We start from the raw sequence: 26,519 nt of genomic DNA on the forward strand, positions 1-26,519 counted from the left end.
AAATGAACCAGGTCTACACTTGGATCATCCATTGAGTTACAAGGTCAAACAACACTCGGCTTAGTGTAAGAACATTCATATATAGTTGATTTAGTTGTAGTGACAGCTCCATATTCTCTTTTATATTGCAAAAAGATATCAATTACATTACAGGTAGATTATAGCTGTAAAATGTAGTAACTCTTATGTATGCATGCTGGAGATTTATAGATGTAACATTTTTAATTCAGGCACTTGTTTCTGTATATGACTATGAATAAGGATAAATCTGTATGCGGAAGAAAAAGGCAATCTCAGAGGCAACTCAATTTTGTTTCAGAGTAAAGCAGAGAAGCTGTAAGCAAAGTAAATCCTTCATTGGTTCTCTCCCTTTGGTAATCCCCATGGATTTTCGCAGCTCTTAGTCAAGCCATGTCACTAGCACTGAAATTGCTCTGTGTATCCATGGCTAAAGCAAATAGCATATTTCTTATGTCTGTCACTTTTAGAAATTATGCAGGGCAACTTTGAGTAACAAACAAACAAAAGCTGAAACATGCTTATCACCAAAGCTAAAAAGCAGTGCCTTAACTCTAGGATTTGTTGTCTCATCTTGATTATTGTAACTATATACTTTAGGTGGTGTTGAAATTAAACTTTTTTTACTATTTTTTTTCTTAATGAACTTCTCTCTAAATTCTTGCATAAATTATGCTTGGTTTTTAATGGCAAAAACCAAAAAATTCATTGTTATGCAAGAAATAAGCATTATGTCATGGGAAGCGATGTTGTTATTGTAAATAATAGAGGCAGGAAAGCTACACGGGTGGGAGGCACCTGAAAAACACAGGTTATGGTCAGGAAACGAGTACTGTGGGACTTATTCTCATACAAATTAAAATGTTTCTAATACCTGCTCTTTTAATTTCACCTCTCTTCCTATCTCAACACCCATCTGGTTGAAATGGGAAACACTCTTGAATAAAGGGTTTATTACTTCCTTTTATCATGTGACAAATCCTATTTGCTGAACTACCACGGAAAACTTGTAAAACAAACTGTTGCAACAGTTTAATATGTATTATATAATTTCATTAACCTATTTTTTCTACCAAAGAGCAATTTCTTTGAACTAGCTATCAAGCAACAAAATAAAACACTCTGTGAAACTCTATAAGATTGAAATCTACAGTTAATAGTGATGATTGAATGTCAAATGGTGCAAGTAAGTACTGAGCCTTTTAAATATTTGTGTTGTCTTTGTCCTGTTCAGTGTTATGTATTTAAGCTTTGTCTAACTGGCCGCTTTGAATTGTTATCTAATGCAGTTTTGTTAAGTCTTTGGTTCATAGAAGACTGTGTGTCTTCCCACTGTCCATGGTAAAAAGAGGTGATTTCTCTAAAGACTGATGTAATAATTCCAGCTATTTTAACCATTTACTCCTAAATGTCTCCAAAATTAAACAAAATTATAGGGGTGGTTTACAGAGCATTGGTCCATCATGAGGCATTCATGGCTATAAGAGAATGTATCTGACAAGTGGTGGTGTTACAGGTTATTGGAAGTGAGTCGATGATGAGATTCCTTTGCAAGATATATTCAGCATATTTTTCTGTCCTTAGGGAACACTTAATAGCTGTAATTTTGTCAATGTGTAACACACACGAAACAGCGTTTCATCCACCATGCAAGGAAGTGGGATGGGTTGGATGAGAGATTTGTGTAGGAAGCTTATATCTATATTAGTTACCTAAATGTTTGGAATAACACAGATAAAAATAAAAACCTAAAGATGATACATATATATAGTTGAGACATTAACAAAACTGCCTTCTGGTTTTCCAGATACATGTAAGTTGATTTTGGTAGGGGGCTGTAAACCTGAGGAGCCCCTGAGAGATAGGAATAGGAATCAAACACCTGTGTAGTCTTTATGGAGGAATGTTGTTGATGGCAAAGAGAACAAGCACTGAGAGAGTCAGATGATTATGATTTCTTCAGATGACACTTTGACGTTTATCCTGTAGTGAAGATTTTTTGCTTTCATTTCTTGATAGTTTTGATTTTGCATTTTGTTTGCAACATTTTAATAATGACCAAATATTGTGACTTTCATTGGCAAATTAGTAAATTTCTAGTCATAAAAAATAAATGTTTGGAAATACTGATTTTACAAAGACCATAAGCTTCTTCACATCAATTTTGTCTGTAATCGTTCCTAAACATTAGACTTAGTGAGCATTCATTCTAATTGAAGGTTTTATGATGGAAAATGAAGAGAATGACAGAATTTCATTATTTTATTGCAGATTGCCTCCATATTTTGACTCTGAACAAAAGCATCAATAGATTTATATGGGCTTTGTGGAAAGGAAAAGAGATAATATTTTGGCTTCAAAACTCTGAACTTGATTAGTTTTCAAAAATCCCATGCATAATCATTAAAATAGGAACTGTAGTAACTACTAGAACTGATGATGATATAAATCTTTAGGATGTTTGAAAAGTGAAATGTTAGCATTTTTTTCCAGTTTCTTCATGATTTTAAACCTGAAAATATTGCTTTTGTTCACTTTTGATCACTTCCGGTAGCTGACATAAAGTGATGAGAGATGTATATTTTAGATCAGATGATAAAATATGAACCCAAAAGCATATCCAGTTTGTATTGTATAAATATTAGAAATTATTGAAAATATCATCCAAGATGAGTTGGATGAGTTCTCAAGAGTACATTACCCACTGCCTTCCCCCAGTGCTGCCTTCTGGCAGCACTGTATACGTGTGGCTTCTGACAGATATTTACCCATGTTTCACAATGACAGAAATTGGAGGTTGCACAACTCCCATAGACATTGCATTTCAGTGCTAAAGTATACTTAGGAATATTCCATAGGAATTTGATCCATTTTTCTGCAATTTAAACTCAATACTTCCAGCTGTGTCAACTTTAATATCTGATTTTGTTATTACCAGTATTTTCTTGTATAGGATCTGAAATGCTAAAGTGCAACTACATATCTACAGTATGCCCTTTAACTCCAAATTAGCAAGCAGTGGATATTTCAGTGTAATGTCTACCCTCACAAAGCTACACTTCCTTTGTGTCACTCTGAAACTCCTCGCAGCTGGGAAGAGTGGAATGAAGTCAGGAGAATGAATAGGAGCCTGAGAGTTACAGTGGTCTGGCACAACTTACCAACTGTACTAAAAGCAGCTATGTTTTGAAAAGTTGTGCTACCTATTCCTAAAGCTTACTCTCAAAGGTCTTGTTTGAAGACCTCGGTGTGCAGCAGATATTTTGTAATTAATTTTTTCAATACCAGTCTCTCAGATATGCTTTCAGAGAAAGTGTGGTATCTGTGTCCAGCATGGTTTACTTTTTTATTAGCTAGTTTATTTAGGTTTTTAAAAAACTGTCTCTAAGCTTAGTATGTTTTGCAAGCAATCTAACACATCTGTTGAATTTAAAAAAAAACAAGCCAAACTAAACCAAACCAAAACAAACAAAACACATTCCCTGCCTTAAGCTGATGTGAAAATTTTTATATCTTCAAATCATTAATGCTTGACAAGAAACATACATTACAAGGTTATTTTCTGAACTACAATAGATTTAAAATACAGCTATTCCTCTCCTCAGTGTATCTTGGGTAACATCTCTTCGGAATTCTGCAAAAAATCCTCAGCTGTGATTTAATCTAGAGAAAAATATGGCCACTACCCTTACAAAATTCTATTGTATAAAGAATTCATTGATTTTATGCTTGAAACCCTACACTAAATTATATATAAAATTAATTAATTATATTTTCAAGATACAGATCTGAAGGATCTTCATTCTTCAGATGTAGATCATCCTTCTGTAAATCTGAAGTATCTCTTGTTTAGCAGTTTAAGCAGTTACTTTTTTGGTTGTGTTTCAACATTTCGCTCTCTGGCTTTTAATTTTCTCAATGTAGGTCAATGTAGATCACATGACTTATTTTCACGATGCTCATGTTTATTGTTTGATCTTAGGGCAAAACTGTCTTAGTACATTTCACATGTTTGGCATGTGGCTCAAAAAAATCCAGTGAAATCTTTAATATTTCTAGGCTGTCCCTGAGTAATATGCTTTAGTGATTTCTAGTTTTGATAACTGTTTGTTGTGTTATTATATTCTCACTATGATTTTAGGGACAGTTTTTCTCTTCCTTAAAGCAATATCTTAATAAAGACTGGACATGCACTGTTGCAATAGACAAATTCAGGTAAAATATTCCAGAGTTACCAGAGGGGAACTCCTGCAAAGAAATTTTCCTTCAAAAATCTAGGATAATCAGCATCTGGGGCAAAAATTCTGTATTTTCCATGTACAGTCCATGAATGAAATGCATATTTTACTCTATTTTGAACTTTTATTCTGATAGATATTATAAACCACCATCTGGCTCTTTAGTGCCACTAAAGGTTTTGTAGAAAACTGCGGTAGCCCCTCCCTTTATTTGTCTATTAGTATTTTCTAATTTTTATCTCTTCCATTCACAACAATTCTTATCATTAAGATTTTTCCTGACAACTAAGCTGATATCCTCATAAATCAGCTCTCTAAGACTTTCAAATCTTATCTCTGAGGGATACACAATACTGTTTTATCTAATGCGATTGCCTTTTTTCCGCATGTGTACAATCACTGGCACTGACTAGCCTCTCCCATTTCCACATCTGGTTAGTAAGCTTGTCTCTTTCCTCAGCATCAGCTTTGTACCACCTAAAGAGCAGCTTGGGGCCAAGGGCAGCTTGTTTTAAGCTGAGATAGTAGTGATATCCTGCAGCTGAGAAAACTGATTAGTTCCTCTGTGCCTCACCTATTCGGCAATCACTCATCTCTGAAGGAACTGTTGCCGCATAGAAATTTGACTTCTCTAACAGCCTCTTGTATTGACCTTGTTGAATTCCCACTGGGGTCTTAATAAAAACAACCCTCTAGTCCTCTCCTACCACTCGGATTTTACCCTCAGAACTAATGAAGTAATGAGATGGAGATGTTATCAACATTTGGCAGTTTGACCCTTGACCTCTAATGGAGGAGATTTTGATGTTGATACTCCATTTTGCTGCTACATTTTGGTGAAGAGAGAAATCACAGAATCCTGGAGTGGCTCAAGGTGGAAGGGCTCACAGTGGGTCATCTGATCCAACCTTCCTGCTCAAGCAGGGTCATCCCAGAGCGCATGGCACAGGATTTCATCTAGACAGTTTCTGAGTATCTCCATGAGAGAGACTCCACACCCTCTCTGGACCATCTCTTCCAGTGCTCAGTCTCACACACACTAAAGAAGTTCTTCCTCATATTCAGGTGGAACTTCCTGAGCATCCACTGCTGCCTGTTTAGATCTGATATTTAAATATCCTTTGACAGTTAGTTAGAATATAAAGTTTTTGTGGGGTTTGTGGGTTTTTTAATTATTTTGTTTTGTTTTTTTTTCTTCCTTCTCATTTGATTGTGTATTAACTCTGAGAAGGATTCAAGGGGAAAAAAAAGGCAAGATCGATAAATCGTTACAATTCTCGAGGAAAAGAAAGCCTGAAAAAAAAATACTGCTGTGAGTTTAAATAAGTTTTCCATTTTGTTTGGAAACTATCTGCTAGGGAGATAATAGAGAACTGATACAAATCTCATGCCAAAACTACAGCTTTGGTGAACGTGCAACTCAACTTCTCTAGGAAAGCAACAGTGTTTAGTGGAGACAGTACCAGACCCTGGAGTGCTGACAGATCATTGATGCCTTCCAAGACTGCTTCTGCAAGTTGCATAAATTCCTTATGTTACATATGCATTCTGCAGTTCAGCTATTAGTCCATTTACTTTATCCATTATAAACCATATATTATAATATAAAATGGTTGAACTAACTCACATATTTGTATACCACATAAAGTGGTTGAATGAGAGTTCTATTCTATCACGAAGTTTGCCTTTACTTGCGATATCTGATCTTTCCTGTAACTGCTGTATATTATATTATATCCTAAGATTATTTTAAATAATATTCTTCTTTCTTTTTTATATTATGTTTTTCAGTTTACAGAATAACCTCTGCCAGATCACAATGTGATTTATGTAGATATGCAGGGTCATCCTTTTCACGCATTTGGAAAAGTCTTGGAGAAGTAATTTCTACATGACAGGAAGAAGAATAATTTTGTTATTTTGGTTGGTTTTTTCTGAAAAGCTTATGTGGGACATGTTGATCAAAAGAGTTTATGGCATTTTTCGCATTAATTTTGAAATAGCACAGTCATTATTAGTCTTTGGTATCAGTGTAGTTCTGGCTTATCAAACAATCTGGGTTCTTTCAGGCATATTCTGGTCCTGACACATATGTGATTTAGAACTTAACTCCTCAACCTTCACTGTGTAAGACAGATGTTTCTTCATCTGTCATGTTAAAATAAATGGAAAGTTCAGATTTGATTCAATATGGCAAGACATTCTAAAAACCTCCTTTTTTACTACAGAGTTGGAGACATAGATGAAGAAATCTCTGGAGGTGCCAAGTTCCATCACCAACAGAGACAAACAGTTGGTCCTGCCGTTGAAGCAATTTTTTTCTTTGTCTCCATTCAGGTTTAATACTTTGTCAGTTTCAACTTCAGATCCTCCAATAAATGTCTCTCTGTCCTACCGTAGGCAACACAGCTGCCTGCTCCCCTTGAGTGCCAGTGAGTGCACGCTTTTTTTTGGTGTTATTAGAAGGTGTCAATTGCCTCTAACCCTATTTACCTTAGCAGACCCATTTAGGCCTCTGACAATCTTTTCTATTCCATTTTGGACAGGAGCTAAATATCATTCCAAGACATCTCAAGGCATTTTCACTGAAAACATCAACATTTCAAAAAGCTCTGTACAATTCATGGCTGAATATATTTTCTTCTTTTTTTTTTTTCTAGTAAGTGAGCAGTGGAGCTGAAAAACTTGGCAGAAAACTCTTTTGTCTTTCCTGCTAATATCTATGGAACCTGGTATGCAAGGTAAATATTACATTTTAATTGACTATAATTGTATACTATTAAAATTTCAAATGTCTAAAATGACCTTATAGTACCTCTAGGTTTTAATCTACACTTTTAGCAGTGAATTGTATTAGAATACTCTTACAACTTAAAATAAATGCAATTAGTTCCTTTGGATTTATTAACAAATAAACCTCACTCTCAGGAAGAAAGGAAAATACAGTAAGATCTAGGTTATTTGTGAGTTTCTGGGTTATTTCTCGGTTACTTCCATCAATCTGAGTGAAAGAACAGTTCAGATGACTGTGAATGTATTTATTATGTCTATCTATATTCTCTGTATTCTGTGTTTATTGGTAAATGCTGTGTTTATTGGTGACTTTATTAGAAGGAAGACTGAAGTTGATTCTTGAGACCTTCAAGAATCTTATTTTTACAATCTTTATTGCTGTGAACTTTTTAAAATAAGAGATTCTTGTTCGTGCTCTTAAACATAGCTTTTAATAATGATATCTGAAAGGTAGTCATGTTATATATTTGGAAAATCTAGTTTTCTAGAGTTCAGAAATACCTCAGGGAAGCTGGCTTGTTTTGAGAATTAATCGTGTCACTATGATTTTATTTTCATTAATTACTGTAGAAGGTTGCTGATTCTACCAGAAAAAATATGTTACCAAGAAAATATTATCCTGAATACCATCCTCAGCTTTTTAAAGGGTCTAGCTTTAATATTACATTTCCTTTGACAATTTTCTTGTCCCATCCCAGAATTTTATCTTTGAAGTTGTCTTAATTGTCTGCAGGAAAGAACATTCCTCTCCAGTCCTTTTGCCATTGACACTACCATTTTTGCTCTTTTAGACATGGTGAAAGAAAGTTTTCAAAATATGTACTCTTATATGTTGTAAAGAATTGAACATCAAGCTATGCAAAAGCTGCTCCAAATTTATGCTGGGAAAAAGAATTACCCTCTCTTGACAGAAGTGCCACTAAGAGCTGTATGTTCAAGGGGGAAAACTGGGCCTTTTGAAAAATAAAATCAGTATATTTCCTGGCACCTGGAACGGGGGAGTGTCAAGCTCATCCCCAAGGCTGTGCATTTTAATATATTGTATTTTTTAAGAAGGGAGAGAAAAAAGAAGTGACTCAGCCTTTGCTTGAGTGAAACCCTGCTATGAGATGGTGGGTGGTGATTGTAAAAACAAAAGTAGCATCATTTCTTTCAGGGCTCCTTCTGAGCATGGAAGACATTTGTAAATTAGAAAAAAAAAAAAAAAAAGGAAGAAAAAGTATCTGGCCAGTTTTATCACCTTTTTTTAAACTACTAGAAATGGCAGAAAACTTCCAGTTTTGAGGAAGAGCCCAAAACCAATGATTTTTCATGCAGATAGTTAGGCACTGTACAAATCAGATTTGTCAGAAAAGAGTGGGTGATGCTACATTTCAAAGTGGTGCTGGTGCAACTCCCTAGATGTCATGTTGTGTTACATAGGTTTCTTCTATCTTGAGTTTGCAAAGCCAGCAGAACTTAGAAAAACACTAACAGTCAGAAGTCCGATGGCTAAAGCTGTAATTTACAAGGGGTTTATCATAATTTTCATGATTATGTTGCACTGTGTTTAATGGAAAGTTAAGAATGTACTTAAAAACTTGCAGAACTGGGATATATTTGGCTGAATGACAGCTAAAGAACTGAGACTGAAAACGATGAGCAAAATTTCCAAAGCTGTAGGTGACCTAGCAGCAGGCTAAAGATGCTCTTTCTGCATCACTTATGATAATTTTGTGTCGTATGTACAATAGAAATCACAAAAAATAATATAATAGTAATTTAGAAGAAAATTCAATGCTCTTTGTCAATTATTTTTTAAAACATTGTGACTTTTTATCCACAATAACCACTTCTGACTTACTGGGCCTCCTTTGACTGTATGTGTAATTAAATCTGAAGGTGCCATTGTTTCTAATGACTTATGTGCAATTTTTGGTATTGGCATTTCAATAGCAAAGCACCAATATTCAATTTGGAGTTAGCGATAAGTCACTGCCAGTGAGAATAGACTAATGCATCTTTATGATGATGAGCTTGTATGGGGTAATGAGATGTTTTTATTCAAACAAAAGGGTAGGTTCAGAGTTGTAATTTGAAATTCTATTTTTAAAAAAGGTTTGAGGAATTATTGGAAGTAAATTGTCTTTCATTCTGTCTTTTGTTTTCATGCTTCTGAAAAGATTCATTACTGCCTATTCAACTTGTTTTCCTAAAATTCTTGTGGTGAATTTGGGATGCGCAGTGAATAACATCTGTGAATTTCCATAAGATGAGGATGTGAAAGTTTTCTCTATACTTTTCATTTGATGTTAAAATCCTCCCTGAGTAGGTTTAGGCATCTCAAGAATGTTTCTGTCTTTACTGATATAGATTATACTAAGTGCTGCTGTAAAGCATTATATCCCAATAGGTGTAATGGCTCTTTCTATTTCAGAAAAAAAAGGAAAAAAATAAGAGATTATTTCATTTGTGCATGTCAATACACATGTTTTTCTTTGCAAAAGAGGAAAGATCACACTATTGGATAAACTGAAATTTTTCATGTGAGTAAATATTATACATTTTTGTGTCTGGGACATTTCGAATAAAGTCAAATTAGGTGAGAGGTGGTGTTATCTAACCATGGCTGTTGCTGATGGTGTGTTTTTGCAGGCAGATTAACTTAGTTTCCTTCCCTAGGTGGCCAACACTACTGTAACAACTGATTTTTCCTCTCAACCCTCGATTTCAGCCTACTAGGGTGACAGATAATTTTTATATTACCAGATGTAGCCAAATTTTGCATGAGTGCAGTACTTGTCTAGAAATAATTTACTATCATTTCCAAAGTCTTCTATATTGATTTGTATTTCTAATACTTAAACTTCTCTATTTCTTGAGTAAATGCCCTGAACTTGATGGATTAGGGACTGTATATTGAGGAAAAAATGTGTCTTTTGAACACTACTAGAGGAGAACACAAAAAAATCTGGATGATTGTATTTTTTCTCCTGCTCTTTAATCCATAAACCTAGATTATTAAAAGTACTTATTGAAGGATTGGATAATAAAATTAGTTAAGGTTTCGGTTCTCATAGTTCTCAGTGTTACCAGATCCACATGTCTGAAAATAAGCAAAGGCTATCATAAAGCTTTGCTTTTGAGACCAGAAGCTGCTATTCTTCATAATGGAAAGAAAAATTTGAATAGTTGTGCTGAAATTACTAGAAATACATACATGTTATTATGTGAATAAAAAGAGAAAATCCCTTCAGGTTTAAAACACTCATTTTAATCCACATGCTTGAATAATCTCTGACAATTCAATCTAGTACTTTCAAAAGTAACAGGTGACTTCAGACAGTCAGATTATACACACAGAAGGGGTCTAAAATTCAGTAAGTTCCGACCATTTCTTTTATGGAATTCAGGCTTCTTCTAAATTCAAAATACACACCCAAAAATTCACTTAGAGACATCTTTGCTTACCCTGGAGCTGCAAGACCTGCTGATTCTTGAAACCATCAGAATAAATTAGAACAATCCATTTCAGTTTTTTGTGGTGTTATCTTGTGCTGTTATGTATGGAGTCATCTGAATATTTTCTCTGAGTCTTAAATGGAGTTATACTCTAAGTTACAGTTGGACTTATAAATAAGTGTTAGGATTTATTTGGGAGTCATTAAATTTACTTAATTTTCCAGATGAAATTCAGAAGTATGCATTGGAGTACGGACTTTAGGCATCCACATTCCTGTATAATCAACAGATGTCTAAAACTGACATACAGCAAGCAAGGCATTTATTTGGAGAGACACTGGTTCATCCAGTGAACACATTCCATTTTCTATCCCAGTCTCTCCAAATATCAAGTGGTGTCTACATTTGATGGGTACTAGAATTGTTGTTTGGAAAATAGAAACTTAACCTCACTAGCCTTTGTTTTAGAAAAGTAAGAATGTCAAGCAGAATTGAACAAAAATCTTAGAGAAGCAATCTGCGGGGAAAAAGTAAAGTTACAATCCACAAATACAAAACTGCTTTATTTATGCCTGGAAATGTAGCAAAGCTTTGTTGTGCAACTACTCTGAAGATACTTCCTTTCTTTTGCAGAAGATAAAGACACCTTAAGAATAGCTAGATCTGCTGTCACCTTTTAGTAACATTGTCAATATGCTTCCATTTTCTGCCTTAAGCAATGCACACACCACTTTAGATTGTGTATCTTGCTTGAAACAGTTAATTCAGTCCTTCCTGACTTTCCTTCATGCCTCACTCACAATCCTACTGTGCATGCTTAAATCTTTCTGGTTTGCATTTTTATACTTGCAGCCCAATCTTTTGTATGGAATTTTGAAATGAGAGTTCATCATAGTAAACTACTGTGTTGCATTTCATTAATCAGAAAGTATATGAGCAGGAAAAAAAGCAATAACTTTGTATACTATTACTGTCAATGCAAGAGCTAAAGCAAAAGGTAAAAGGAGAGATTTGCACGATAATATATGCAGCTCTCCAAAACTGAACTGAATGTGTTGGTTTCTTTTAATGTTGGAAGAAGCATTTGCATGCCCAAAAGTGGTCTTCAGTCCCTGACTGGCAAAAGCCAAACCATAACCTCAATAATCTTTAATGTCCCTTCCAACCTAGGCCATTCTATGATTCTGTGATTAAAAAAAAATCTGTTATGCAACAGCAACCTGCTGATATACAGCTGATCCCAGTTTGACACCTTACATTATTTTACATAATCTCTATTTTTAATGTAGCTGAGACTTCTGGTATATTTTTTTCAGTATCACTAGGGATTGCAGAGAAGCTCTTGGCATTAATATTGTCTCAATATTGTAAAACAAATTTCAGAGCTTTATTTCATCCATTTTTACTGCATCACTATGAATTAAATCATCCTTAGACTAGAAAATTGTTCTCAGACTCACTATAACTTTAAGTGTAATCATGAAGGCCACTGCCTTCTACCTCATTTTACTCACGTGCAGAGGACGTTTTGCCAGACAGGAGATGTTTAATAAGGTGAGACCTCAGGCCTTAAAGTCCAAGAATTACAGGATGCTGAAAAGCTACAGTCAAGTGAGAGATCATGAGGAGCTCTGCTAGGTCCCTAGGAAAGCCTTGCCTCAAATCTCTTAAAAAGTCCGTGAATGTGCAAGGAAGAACAGGTGACCCAGTCGTGTGAATGAGAACAACTGCAGGTCAATAGAACCCTTTCAAGTAATGCAAAGTGACATGTCTTGAGAAAGCATTGGAGGAAACAGGCCACATAGCACAGTTCTTGGCCTCTCTGGAACATGGAAAATAAGTTAAAGGTATTCAAAATGTAGAAAATGGTATTTTCTGCAGTAGTCCTTTGGAAGTGTTGTCAATATTACTAGAACAGAAAATTCTAATGTCATCACATTCTTAAATTTACGCTTTAAAGCATGAAGGATGAAGAGTGTGTAAAAAAGGTATCAGCTCAGTGAAATATAAGAATTTTAATGAAAATATGGAGCTAAGAAGCATCATCGTCCTTTCTTTATATATAAATACAAGACTAAGAAAAAGAGTATCTTCAAATTTCTGAGAGGATCATCAAGATTTTGTCAAGATTACTCTTGCATTTGTTAATTTACTTACGAGGAGTTCCTGTGCTGAATCTGGTGTTCTGTATCTGGAGCATACTGACACTACTTGAAGGCCATTATTTGAACTCAGTCTACTCACTGTGCAGAAGAAATCTGTGCAAAATTCTTTTTTTTTCACATGTAAAGCTATTTCTGCCTGTGCAAATGTGAGTACACATTTGAAATCTGTGGGTAATCATTTCTTTACAAAATTTGGCACTCTAATAGGGAAAAACAATTTGGAAACACTTGCACAAAATCAGAACAGTTTTAACTTAAAGATTCCAAGAAAAGGAGAGATCTCATACCATTTATTTAAATGTACTCTAAAAATAGTCATATACATTAAGTAGAAAGCAGTCACCATTTCATTTTCTTGATGTTTTGTTAGACCAGAAGATCAGTGCCTCAGTTGGACATAAAGGTTCATTTGGAAGATGGAGTGAATAGAGAAAGGGGAGTAAACCAAGAACTGTGTTATTTTAGTTTTCCTTTGGACACTGGGGGTTTAGAATGGGATGATCTTTAAGGATCCTTCCAACTGAAGTCTTTCTATGATTTTATCATTACAACAACAGTGATGCTTTTCAGAATCAAAGACTCATCCTTATGGGACAAAGCAGGCTATTTCTGCAGTATTCATGTGTATGTAAAAATTTGCCATTCTCATTAAGGTCAAATTTGTCATGAAAATTAAAGGTCATATCCTAAGCCAATCCAAATCATGTTATTGCTGAAGTTATATTAATTTACAAGAAATTGTGATAATCCTTAAACCTGTTTTGGAAATTCTGCTCACTCTATTGAAGCTTAGGGAAGAAATATTTTGATATATTTTTCATGAAAAAGTTTATAGAAGTTGACCCATTTATTCATTTGAATGTTTTCAAAGGGAAGATGTTTATGATTTTTTTTGTTCCTGTGACATATTCTCTAATTTTGTTCTACTTAAATCAATACCAGATATCAAAATTCAGGAGAAGCTTATTGCATGCAGTAGCATCCTTCACATGGTATCCAGGAACCAAAAATACATCTATTAATTTCAGTCACGAAATATTAGGATCGCCTACACTGTGCTATCAAATCAGTAATTATTTAACAAATGTTATGAAGAGGGAGGAAAAAAAAGTGACAGCTGTATTATCCCTTCTTTAAATATCAGTGTTTACAATATAGAAAGCTAACAGCTACTTAAACCTTATAAAAAGTAAAAAAAACAACCCATACCAAAACAAAAAACAAAACCCACAAAAGACCAACCAACCAACCAAAAACACCCCAAACCAAATAAAACCCCACCGAAACCAATATCAAACATATTAAATGCACCAAACCCATTCATTCTCATCCAAAAATCCTAGTAGACTTAAAACAGTATATAGTGAAGTAAATTGAGAACACACAGTTAAAAACTATGTAAACATTTTATGCCTATGTGTTTCCTTACAGTTCACAGCATACTTCCCAAATATTTGGTGCTCTGTTTCTATTAATTATGGTGTTTGCACTGAATGTTTTCTTTCAGAATCATAAGTTAAGGCAAGTCAGATGACTCAATCCTGTCACCATCAGACTTCCTGGGTAGTACTGACATACTGAGTCAATGAAGTTACTGGTATGGTCAGGCACTTCTAAAACTGTGCTTATCTTATGCACTGCCTAATTTTTTTTTTGCTTCCTTTGACCCCTTTATTTTGAAAACCCCTCTTATTTTCAGGAAGGATTTATTTTTAATGATGGACTTTCCTCATTGCATCTTAAAATGTCACAGCTGATCGCATCCAGGTTTGTGCTATTTACAGTGTCCCACTTTTTCTTGAGCCACCCCTTAATGGAAAGTAGCTCTTCATAATTGGACAACTGACTCCTTGTCAAGCAGGGCTGCTTTTAATAAAAGCAGAACTGTGTCATTTACAACTTTAATCAAAAATTTTCACAGAATCTGTGGTGTTTGAAATACAACTGGACCTGTGACATACTCTATAATCAGAAAATCATTGTAGAATCATAGAATGGTTTTGGTTGGAAAGGACTTTAAAGACCCTCTAGTTCCAAACCCTCAGCTATGAGCAGGGATGCCACTTACTAGATCAGGTCGCTCAAAACTACATCCAACCTGACCTTGACAATTCCATTAATGAGGCATCCACAACTTCTCAAGGCAACTTTTTCCACTGTTTTACCACCCTCACAGTAAAGGATTTTGTCTTAAAATCAAATCTAAACCTTCCTTCTTTCAGGACCCCTTGTCCTATCACTATGCGCCCGTGTGAAAAATCATGCATTTGTGCAATGCAAGGGTAACATGATGCAGAACGGAAAAAAAGAAATAAAATCAAATAATTAAAACCCCAGAAGGTAGTGAAATCATATCTTTTATGCTTGGATAATCCTGGGGGGAAAAAAATACTTTTAACACATCTATATGCAGGGACTATAAAAGCTTCATAGCATCCTAAAACTATGTCAGTGAAGGTGAAAGCAATCAGAATTTTGAAAGTGGGGGTAATAGACAGAAAGGATGTAGAGGAAATGTGGAATTAAGTTGTTGTATACAAGAAATGCCTGTGGGGTTCCAGTGAGAGCCAATTTTGGCAAAATTGACCAAGATGACAGGTTGATGAACCTGAAAAGTAAATCTCTCAGAGGAAAAAAATTCTTTTGAACTTTGGGTGGAAACCATTCTGATTAATGCACCTGATCCATTTGCATTAGGATTCTGATTCTAACTACGCAAAATTCCTTCACATTATTTAAACTGTACAGCTGTGAAGGCTACTCCATACTCTGGGTGTGAAGAGCTTATACTTTTTAAGATGTAAATTATGTAATGTGATCATATTCTAGCTTCATTTAACCATATTATAGAGCTGCTCAGCTCTGCTGAGCATTTTTATGGGAATTCATTTTATGAAGATGATATGCAATGTGCAGAAACAAAATAAAATCGTTACTGTTGCTGTTGTTGGAAAAAATTATATTTTGTGTGTAGCAGCAGGTAGATGGATAATGGTTACCAGAACTGTGTCCTATGGAGAAAGACACATTTTCTGGGTCACTAAATAGGCAGATTACTCAGTTAAAGTAAGATAGTAATTGAAGGGTAGAAGATTTATGGTGGCGGTGAGATTCTAAACAAATTTAGATCACTAAATAAAACACAGTTTTTGGTAGTCAGAAAAGGTTTTTCTTCCTTTATGAACTGACCAGGTTCTGGGATGTTCTCCTGCTGTTTGAATTTCAGTTTTTGCCTTAAATTCATTTTTCCCTCAGTGAACAGACAATTTCAGATAGCAGTCCGTATGTCTGTCAGATAGAAGGATGCTGTGAAGGCTGTCACATTCTGTCTTTCATTTCCTTCCCTTCAGTTACGCAAATAACAAGAATTTCAACACTGTCACTCCAGGATTATGTGAAACCATGAACATAACTCAGATTTCTTTGAGAGTGACTGAGACCAGCATTGGGTACTGCAAACTCTAAGGCATTGGGGTTTTTTTGTCTTCAGCAATGAATGGGCCAGCTTAATTTCAAAGCAGCTGTAAACAAAGTTGAAGTCCCCTGAAGGACTTTGTCATAGAGCTGTGTCTTCCTTGCTGGGGTCTGGAGGGATGGCATTGCCTTGCACTTGTGCTCCTGTCCAATTCCCCTTGGAGATACACGTGGAAGGATGGATTTGTACCTGTAGGCAAATGAGTGACAGCCAAATGTGAGCACCAGTTCCAAAAAACGACTGCCCGTAGAGACTGGTGTGAGTCTTGCCTAAAGACTGACAAAGAAAATTTTAAGTGCAATTTCACTGATCAGAGGAAGAATTTTTCCTTTTATACCAGATTAAGGTTTTGTTTCCAAAATGCTGTTTTCTGGAGGCTGCTGCATAAAGGAAAAAGCTAAATACTTCAGAGGAAAACCCACATACATAGTTAAGCTGGCATTATTATAAATTCTCTCTTGACTACAGCGCCTAGTGTCCTGCCCAGTGTCCTCCTTTAATAAAGTACCATGCTTACCTTACCACATCTTCTAATGATACATTTCCAGTTAAAATGCTGGAATTTTTATCTCCACTCTCAAATTAGCATTGTGATATTTTCAGTATACCCAATAAAAAAAATTACTGGAATAAGAAGGAAAATTTTGTGATTTCTGAAATATGTATTTAGCAGAACAATGAATTTTGAATTAATACTGCTGGAAAGTACTTGGATAATTTTGCTTTTGAAAACACTCTCTTACTGAGGTCTTTCAAAGTAAGCACATTGTACTTTTGAATATATTTTATGTTTTTAAATAATTTATTCTTCCTTTTGAGATGGTTCTCAGATCTCAAGTGCATAAAAAATAATGTAAAAAAAAATAACACAAAATTATCTGGGTAGTTTAGTTTGGTAAAATGCATCTGGTTATATGATTGCATCCCATGAATATGAGCTTTATTTTCAGTTGAAATCAAGACTCTGAAAGGTAAAGGCCTTACATTTTTGTAGCCTTTGAAGGACACAGAGGACTAGGCAAGTGTAGGGCTTTCATGAGTCTTCTAACTGTGCCTTATTTGGTGATGGGAAACACCACTGAGGATATAATGCCCTTCAGAGTTTTAGTCCATATACTCCTGTATAAACTATAATTGCTGCATATATGAAAAGTGATTAAAAATATTATTATGTTTTGAAATGACAATCCTCAGAGGGAAAGCACCCCACCCCTAATTTTGTATATTTTCCAACTATTCCTCTATCCCTGACACACACTTTTTAAAGCATATTTACTGCAATAGAATTTTCTGGCATTTATTCATCTAAATGGTAAACAAAAGCATTTAAAAGAGACTTTCCAAAAATACAAGAAAATCGGAAAGTATTTTGAGGTAAGTCTTTAGTTAGGTTTTCTTCACAGACATTTGTGGCTAACTAAGGAGCCTCTGATCAACTCCGTAAGGCAGTTTTGGAAGTGGTACAAAGGATGAATTGTTCTCTTTGAAGGGATTTTACTTCCCTTCTTCTCTCAGGTAATAATAAAAAGTGTTTCTTCTTTGGTCTTCGTCCTTCATTAATGTATTATTTTGTTTAAATATTCAGGAATACCATAACAGCATTGCCACACCTGTAGTTTAAATAGTTACCACTGTAGATTATATGATACCTTTTTTTATGTTCGAGAAGTCTCACAAAATCTGCAGACAGGACCAATTATGTAGATGGACCTTAAACACTGTTTTTGGGGTTTTCCTTTTCTTCTTTTTCCTTTTTTTTTCTCTTGTTGTCTTAAGTGCTGTGCAGACAGAGCATAAGTAAGGCAGAGATTGACGAAGAACTTTGAAATACCAATTTTGGAGAAAAAGTCTCTTTTTAGACAACATGAATTCATTCTTTCCTGACTAGTATTAGCTAAATTAATTGTACAATAACTGCCCCACCATAAAACCATCCTGGAAGTGTCACATTAATTCTTTTTATGACAGCACAAAAGTAAAAGTTAACAATAAAAGTCTCAAAGTGAAAGCTTTTAAAGTGTTCTGACAGTAAGAATTGTTCAACAAGTACTTGGTTTAAGCCAAACTAAATAGATCATTGTTAAAAAATTAATCTCTAAAAAAATGCTTTGTTTTGACCATATTTAGTTCTAAAAAAAAAAAAAACAGCAAGAGCCTGTAAACACAGAAAACAAAATGCATAGTTGAAAAGAAGACTCATATTACAATTTTTTTTCACATTATTTAATTTGTACCTGATGGAACCATCTGGCAAACCAAAAATGAGTTCATAAAACATCTGTATCATTGAAAAATTTTTTTAATTAGAAATAGGATCACAATTTCCAAGTACTGTTCCTTTGTGTGAGCAAATTTTTTTCACAGTCAGACGAAATCAACTTTCTCCTGTTTGTTTTTTTCTTGTGGTAATTAACATGTATTAGTTAGCTTCGATAAAAACACCTCTTAGCTCCTATCAGTCTTGCAAAGGTAGAACTATTATGTTCTCTTTCTCAGGTTTTCTTTATTGTTATGAATATGTGTTAAAAAAAGTAGTAAGAAAAAATAGTAAAAAAATAATAATAATTATGACACTTCAAAATTGAGGTATACATCAAATTCTGGCTACTAATTTTAAAAAGAAAGTAGTTGCTATAAACTGATCAGATATGCTGGGCTTCCATATGAAGATTGCATCTCTTTCACTTGACAAAAAGACATTTGAGGGAATGTGGGAGACTTTGATTTGTAAAAATAATGTCAATAAGAATATATAAGCACTTCCACTCAGAAAAATAGGGACAACCAAAGAAATGTCCTGGAAGAAATATCCTGGGAGCTCAAAAGGGAATATTTTCACAGAAGGGAAAATTTATGGAACTGATTATTTCTGGAATTTATTAAGTACAATTTGTAACTAGGCTGAAGAACATATCAGGAAAGTGAAATGGAGCAGGATCTTTGCTTTAACAACCAGTGTACAATCTCTCAGGCAGGGAGGTCTGAATAAGTGGATTTGCAATACTGAAATATCTAGCTGTTTCAGCAGCCTTATAGGGTGCACAGTACCTCTGTTCAAAAACTGAGCAGCTCAATAAGCAGGAGCACGTCTGAGAGCCAGGGCAGAGGTGTAGAAGGGTGTTTTGGCCTGAGGAGCTCATGTCTGTGCATGCAAGCACAAGTGATTTCTTTGCAGCACTGTTGTGCAATTCCAGTAACTCTGTATGGCAGCCAAGGTGGCTGCTTCCCTAAGGGGGTCAGAGGAGGGAGGATTTCAGCCATTTCCTGTCACTTTGCAAAGCATCATTTTAGACTGTCTTGCTAATAAATGAAGTGTAGCTTAGGGCACAGAGACTTATCTTTCAGATACAATTTTAGTCTGAAAACTTTGGGGATCTGATTTTACTTGCATATTCAGGTTTGTAATGTGATTATCTGTATTCAGTGATGTTTGCCCATGAAATAGTTCTGGTTGTAACTAACAGGTTGGTACAACTGACTTTTACATTCAGGACTTTTTTTCTATTTCCTCTCTAATAAGAAGAAATGTACTAGACCATAATGGTTAAGACAGGAAGACTTTTTAAATTTTTACTTTTTTTTAATGAAATGAATTGAAACAAATTTTCTGAGATTATTTTTTACACTGCTGAAAAAAGTACTCACAAACTCTAATCCAGCTCTCTGTTTATATAGCTGAACAAGGTAATTGTCTTCTGGGAAGATATCTTCTACACAGAAAGCTGAACCAAAGACTGTTTTGTTTTGGAAGGGATCCAATTTGCAAGATCATATAGTCCAACCCATCTGCCATGATCAGGGACATCTTTCACTAGATCAAAGCCCTACAACCTGTGTCAATGTTTACCACTCTCATGTAAAAAATACCTTCCTTATACTAAATCTGCTCAAATACACTAAAATCTCTTTCAATTTAAAACTCTTGTCCCTTTTCCTGTCCCCAAGGAACTTAGAAAAAATGTCTCTGTCTTTCATACAAACTCCTTTTTAAATATTGGAAGGCTGCAATGAGGCCTCCTTGAGTCCTCTTTTCTCTAGACCAAACAAACTTAGTTTTCTCAATTTTCCTTCATAGGGAAGAAGTTCCAGCCTTCTGGTGATTCATGGATCATGGAGGATCATTTAAATGGTCTTCTTCGGGGCTTGCTCTAACAGGTCCATGTCCTCCCTGTGCTGGGACCCCAGAGCTGGATGCAGTGTTCCAGGTGGGCTCTCACCAGAGCAGAGCAGAGCAGAGGGGCAGAATCCCCTCCCTCCCCTGCTGCCCACGCTGCTTTGGATGCAGCCCAGGGCACATTTGGCTTTCCGGGCTGTGAGTGCACATGGTCAGGTCATGTCCAGGTTTTCACCCACCAGGACCCCCAATTACTTCTTGGCAGGGCTGCTCCCAGTCCCTTCATCCTCCAGCCCATACTGATACTGGGGATTACCTTGACACAGGTGTAGAACTTTTCATTTGCCCTTGCTGAACTTCGTGAGATTTGCACAGGCACCTGTAAAACCTGCCAGGGTCCCTGTGGATGGCATCCCTTTGCAACATCAAATCCAGTTTATGTAATCTGCAAACTTGCTGAGGGTGTGCTTGATCCCACTATATCACTGAGAAAGGTGTCAATGGCGTAGTTGACAGTATAGACCCTTGAGGAACATTACTCATCACTTGTTTCCACTTGGACATTGAGACACTAACTATAAAAATTTTTGGGTATGGCCATCCACACAATTCCTCACGCAATCAACCAACCAACCATCCATCCATCCATCCATCCATCCATCCATCCATCCATCCATCCATCCATCCATCCATCCGTCCATCCATCCCATATCTGTCCCATTTAGTGTCCAGAATGTTTTGGAGGACCATATCAAAGGCCTTATATGTAAATGACACTTGTAGTTCTCTTCTTGTCCACTGTTCAGTCATTCCATCCCAGAAAGCCACTGGATGGATTATGAAGGCATGATTTGTCTGCGAAGTCATATTGATTGTGTCACCTCCCAGTATCCCAGATGCTTCAACACAGCTTCCAGGAGAATCTGATGGAGAGGAGGATGACTTGTCAGTCATTCCCAGGATTCTTGTTTTTATCTTCTTATTAATTACTTATTATTATGTCAGAATTTATTTTAGGTTTACTTCTTTTGAGAGAGGTTTTTTTCCCATTCTTTATTCAGAAATTTAAATGCAATTTGCATAATAAGGGAATAGAAAATTATATGGCTTGTCTTAACTTATTCTGAAATTACTTAGGTCTAAGCTACTAGCTTGTTTTCCATTATTTTGTGCAACTGAATATGAAAAAAGCTAAGTAAAACCCTTGACTGAGGTCAGAATTTTGAGACAAGAATATTGCAGTTACCAAATACATATTCAGCAAACTCCTATAACACACACAGTAACAGCTGCATAACATATGAGTTACCAATGATTAAAATAATATCTCATTGATGGCGTTCTCTCCTATGAAGCTGCTCCATGGATCTTGATTATCTTGTTGTGTTCCTCAATTACAGAAGAAAACACCTGTAGGCATAAGCTCCCCTGAATAAAGCACAGTGTAGTAAGCCTTCACATGTTCGGACACAGCTGACCTAAGCTGCCAGTGTCACATACCACAGTGCTTGCTTTAGGACAGTGAGTATTTCCTTGGAAAATGTATTCCTGTAGGGACAGAATTTTAGTTGTTGATAGCTGCTCTGTCATCTTGCAAACACAGTGGGTGTATAGAATCTTAGGGTTGCAAGTTACTGCTTTTTTAATGAGCAAGACCTCTAATTAAAGACTCATATCTGCTTTTGTTTACAGCTGGAATCATTAATAATGGCAGAAGTATTTCTGCCTTACAAGCACTGCTGGCTTTTGTGATTCTGGTTTTTTAAAAGCAACTTTCTAGAAAAAATTACATTCTTCCTTTATACTCTATGCTGCTCTTAATGTAAATTGTGGGAGATGTAAGACAGGACATATTCTTTTTCATCCTCTGTATTCTCTTTCATAATTTCTTTCAAATGAAGACAGCATGAATACTATCTTTAAAAAGGAAAAAAGAACAAATTGGTTTTATGTGCATTTTGGAACAGAGGTCTTACCAATGTTTTATGAGACTTATTCTAACAGAAGCAATTATAAATTAATTCAGGTCAATTTTGTTTTTTTAAAATACCAATATTTTTTTTTTTAATTACATTATTCATTTCCTAGGAAGCCCCCTTTCCCTGAAACAAATGTCAAGACATTTGAGTAAACAGAAACTACCTGCATTTTTAATGAATGGGTATTTTTTTGCAAAAACATTTGGTTATGAAATGTCTTGCTGGCTTTGGTTGTACAGATTTGTGACACAGTATTAGACATAGATCATGTACAACACAGAAGCCTTTCTTAATAAGAAATTCATAAATATAAAAACCAATTGTAAACTCAAATATTTTAGTTTGCTTGGGTTTTTTTTCTTTTAATTCCCCGTACATAAATCATACCGTTAGAAATTATTGGCAATTGTTTGCAAATTATGCATGTGATAACTGAACACAAATGACCCCCTCAGTTCAAATGGTTGTAAGCAGCTGCTAGCGGACACTTAAGCAGCTTACAAATCATAAAAAAACAAAAGGTAAAAGTAACGTAGAACATATTTGAAGACTTTTAGTTCTCTTATTTGTAAGTCTCTTGAGGTTAAGACAGGCAAAGTAGAATCAATTATACACTTCAGCCTAAGGAATTTTTTTATGGAATATTTTTATTTTATTAATGACCAGCTTCCCACAAGGCAGTAAAACTCATTGATATTTAGATATAAACGATGTAAAATTGGTTTTCTGACTCTTCTTTTGTTAGTACTCCTGCTGTATAAATAACTTTAATAGGATTTTGCACACTAAAAATAAATTTTCATATTAACAAAGTCAATTTTCCTGTCTCTCTATAGCATCCTAAGGGGAAGCAGATATATGAATAAGACAATCCGTTATTAGTAGCAATGGTGTGAATAAAACACACTCTCTATATACAGCCTGAGAAAGGGTACTTAGCTGGCTAACATTTGGAAGGCCACCTAATGCTTTCAGCTGAACTTACTGACAGTGTGAGCTGGAGCCATCAGTCCATTTGATGCTCTACTGAGTTTAAATAAAAAAATGTGATGAAGATCATAGGTGGGAAATAGCAGATAAAGGCTATCATTGATACAAAACACAAAGAATAACTCAGTGTTAGACCTTGCACTTCCAAATAAACAGCAATGCAACAGGGAACAAGATACTGTATTGACTATTGACATCCCATTTTAATTCTTGTTAGAGCATTTCTTAAGACTGTTTCATGCCAGATACAGCTACTTGGAAAAATATAATTTTTTTCTTTTTAACAAAATCATCTCCCCCAAACACATTCAGGAAAAATTGTAGCAATTCCTTGCTGAAAAACTGATATTTCTCATGTAAAAGGTTTTCAAAGGCTTGGTGTGTTTTCTCATTTCACCATTCCTTTTTATGTAGGTACAACATTTCTGTATGCATAACAGAAAATTAAGATTTAGATCACTTTCCTAAAGGATCATAGAAATAAATGAAGTAGATTTTCAGTTGCAGCAGACATTCAGAAGAAACTTAGATAGGCATATCATAATTTCACTCCAGCCAACAATTAACCACCACAGAGTCAGTTTCCCTCCAGTTGGATGGGGGAGAGAATCGAAAGGGTAAAAGTGAGAAACTCCTGGATTGAAAATAAACAGCTTAATAAACGAAATAATAATGACAAAAATGATAACCCAAAATGTGGAAGGGGAAGTAACAAAAAGAGAGAAAAATAAAGCCCAAGAAAAAGAAGTGATGCAAATAAAAACCAAGTGTTCACCACCAACCAGCTGACGACCAGCCCCTTCCCGAGCAGCAGCCCCTGGTCAGCTTTCTGTGTAGTTTATGTGCTGAGCATGGTGATACATGGCCAGTTGGAGTCAGCTCTCCTGGTATGCTCCCTCCCAGCTTCTTGTACACCGCCAACCCCATTTCCAGCAGGGGAGCATGAGAAGCTGAAAGTTCTTGACTTAGTGTAGGCACTGCTCAGCAACTTAACCAACAGTGTGTTATCAACATTATTCTCATCCTAAACCCAAAACACAGCACTGTACCTGCTGTGCAGGAAAACTAATTCTATCTTAACTGAAACAGGATGGAAGGAACATTGACTTGTTTTATTTATTTGTTTTCCATTTTCTTTTCCAGTCTGCTTCCACACTCTACAGAAAACAGCTCCTCCCTATCTCACAGTCTGACTGTGAAATGCTATGACAGAGACATAAATGGAAAGTACAAATTTACTGTAATTGTTCAGAATGGAACAGGATGTTCCTTCATTAAAATAGACTCACAGGTCTGACTGCTGTACTGCTTACTGAGTTTACTGTTATGAAAAATGCATAAAATACTAAATACAATGAAAAACAACAATGGCTATTAGACCTGCAGAAGATATGTCTGTTTAACATCTCCTCTATAGTTGTGTTCATTAGCTGTCACTAAATATGAACCAAATAACTCCCTAGCCTTGTTACAGTTAAAGAAAATAATCTCTTGACATTAACAGGTTTTTGCTCTATACAGTGGACTAGAACGAGATGTTAAGCTAGTACAAAAGAATAGAACACAATCTAATATAATTAGTGTCCTGATACTAATTATTCATCATCTGAGAACAAAAGATAATTTTGCTGTTGCTTCCTTAAAACCTCACTCTTTCCTTTTGATGGGATGAGCTGAGATGTGGAAGTTATATAGCAGGAGAAGTCAATTCATATTAAAAGGAAAAAGATTGGATGGATTAACTGACAGACTGGGTTATATTCAAGGTCCATGTCAAAAAGTATAAGTAGTTCTCAGCTACTACACTTTAAGCATTATAGACAACACTATTGCTAACTCCCAAAGCACTGTGATGTTCCTTCTTGGTTTTGTTCGTTTTTAATTGAACATGGTTAAGACCTTATTAAAGGAATTGTCTCATTCTATTTTTTTATTTTCCTCATGATATAGTCTGGTTAATTTTTAATTCAAAATAAATGAAAGAGAAAGAAAACCAAGTGCACCGCTGAGCAAGACCAAAATTTTGCATGTCAGCTTTACAAAATGGTTCAGACATCATGGTACCAAATTCAGTGGACTTCAATTTATTGGTTGGTAGGGAACTCACATGGTTTCTGGGATTAATTCCCATATGAAATTGTTTTAACGATGCTTAAGGACAGCAATAGTGAACTGGAGAGGCAGGGATTACCTTTTCTTATTTTGTTTTGCAGGTTTTAAGTCCAGCACACAACTGGCTTAATTCAGGAAGAAAAAAAAAAATCTTCATTTCCATGTAAATAAAATTTTACCTCTAGTATCGTACTTTTTACCTCTAGTATTGTAAAGGAACCTCTGGACACTTAATTTGAAATAATGCAATCATAAAAAAAAAATCTTATAAGTAAATGCCTGTTACTAAATATATTGAACATTATTTTCATTATAGGACTAGTTCAACAAAGGTAAAACAGGTATCTAATACCATTATAGGTCTCACATACTTTCTATAAATGTTCCAATAGTCAGATTTTGATGGATTTGTGCCACACAGTTTAATTACAACTTTTACTTCAATGTTATTCAGGTATCCAGTGTTTTGTTGTCTCTCAAATAGACTTTGAACCAGACAAAATGAAGGTGTGGTTGATTTGGATTGCATCAATCTCTAATTCTTAAATTTTCCTTTTCTCACTAAATTTTAGTTTCTATTTTTGTACTCTTTCATTCTTTTGTCTATTCTCTTTCATATATAATTCAAAGTTTTTCTTTAGTATTGCTCCTTTTTTTTTTGGACATTCAATTTAGGTCAGCAAAATAGATCTTTCCACAGAGTATTTAAGGCAAACTAATGTAAAAGTTTTCTTCTTTGAAACCCAGCTCCAGTTTCCATTGTAGGCAATAGTAATATCAATGTATTCATTATGAATAGGAGTGAGTTTTTACACATTGAAAGACAGTGGCTGTCTCCTAATTTCAGTGTCTGAATAGCACTGAAGTTCCACAAATGAGCATCTAGGACTAGGATAAGCTTTCTTAAAGTTTCACCCATACCACTAGTCCAAAGGGAAATTCCTTTGACTCACCTCAGTTGTGTTGAGGCCAATTTCCAGCCTTCCTGTAACACAAGTTTAGGCCTCAGCAAGGTTATAACTGGAAAAACATATGAAGTTTTCTTCCCTGAACTTCATGATATGGAGATTTTGGATTACTATTCTCACACAGGAGGCAAGTATTTACGGGGCAGTGCCATTACTAATAGCAGAACACAAAAATGCTGGAAATAGGTATTACTTCATAAAGCACAAAAAGCTGGAAATGGATAAT

General features: G+C 35.3%; 1 protein-coding gene across 5 annotated transcripts in view; it reads left to right on the forward strand.

The window, feature by feature from the left end:
* The window catches only part of LINGO2 (leucine rich repeat and Ig domain containing 2), a 512,261-nt gene that overhangs the window by 173,121 nt on the left and 312,621 nt on the right, over positions 1-26,519 (forward strand). For all 5 annotated transcript variants that reach the window (XR_011147766.1, XR_011147767.1, XM_069001991.1 and 2 more), the window contains exon 2: positions 6,917-6,997. The gene's annotated coding sequence lies outside the window, so the exon portion shown is untranslated. The remainder of the gene's footprint in view (positions 1-6,916; positions 6,998-26,519) is intronic.

The sequence above is a fragment of the Aphelocoma coerulescens genome (assembly GCF_041296385.1).
Source record: "Aphelocoma coerulescens isolate FSJ_1873_10779 chromosome Z unlocalized genomic scaffold, UR_Acoe_1.0 ChrZ, whole genome shotgun sequence".
In the NCBI taxonomy this organism is placed as follows: domain Eukaryota; kingdom Metazoa; phylum Chordata; class Aves; order Passeriformes; family Corvidae; genus Aphelocoma; species Aphelocoma coerulescens.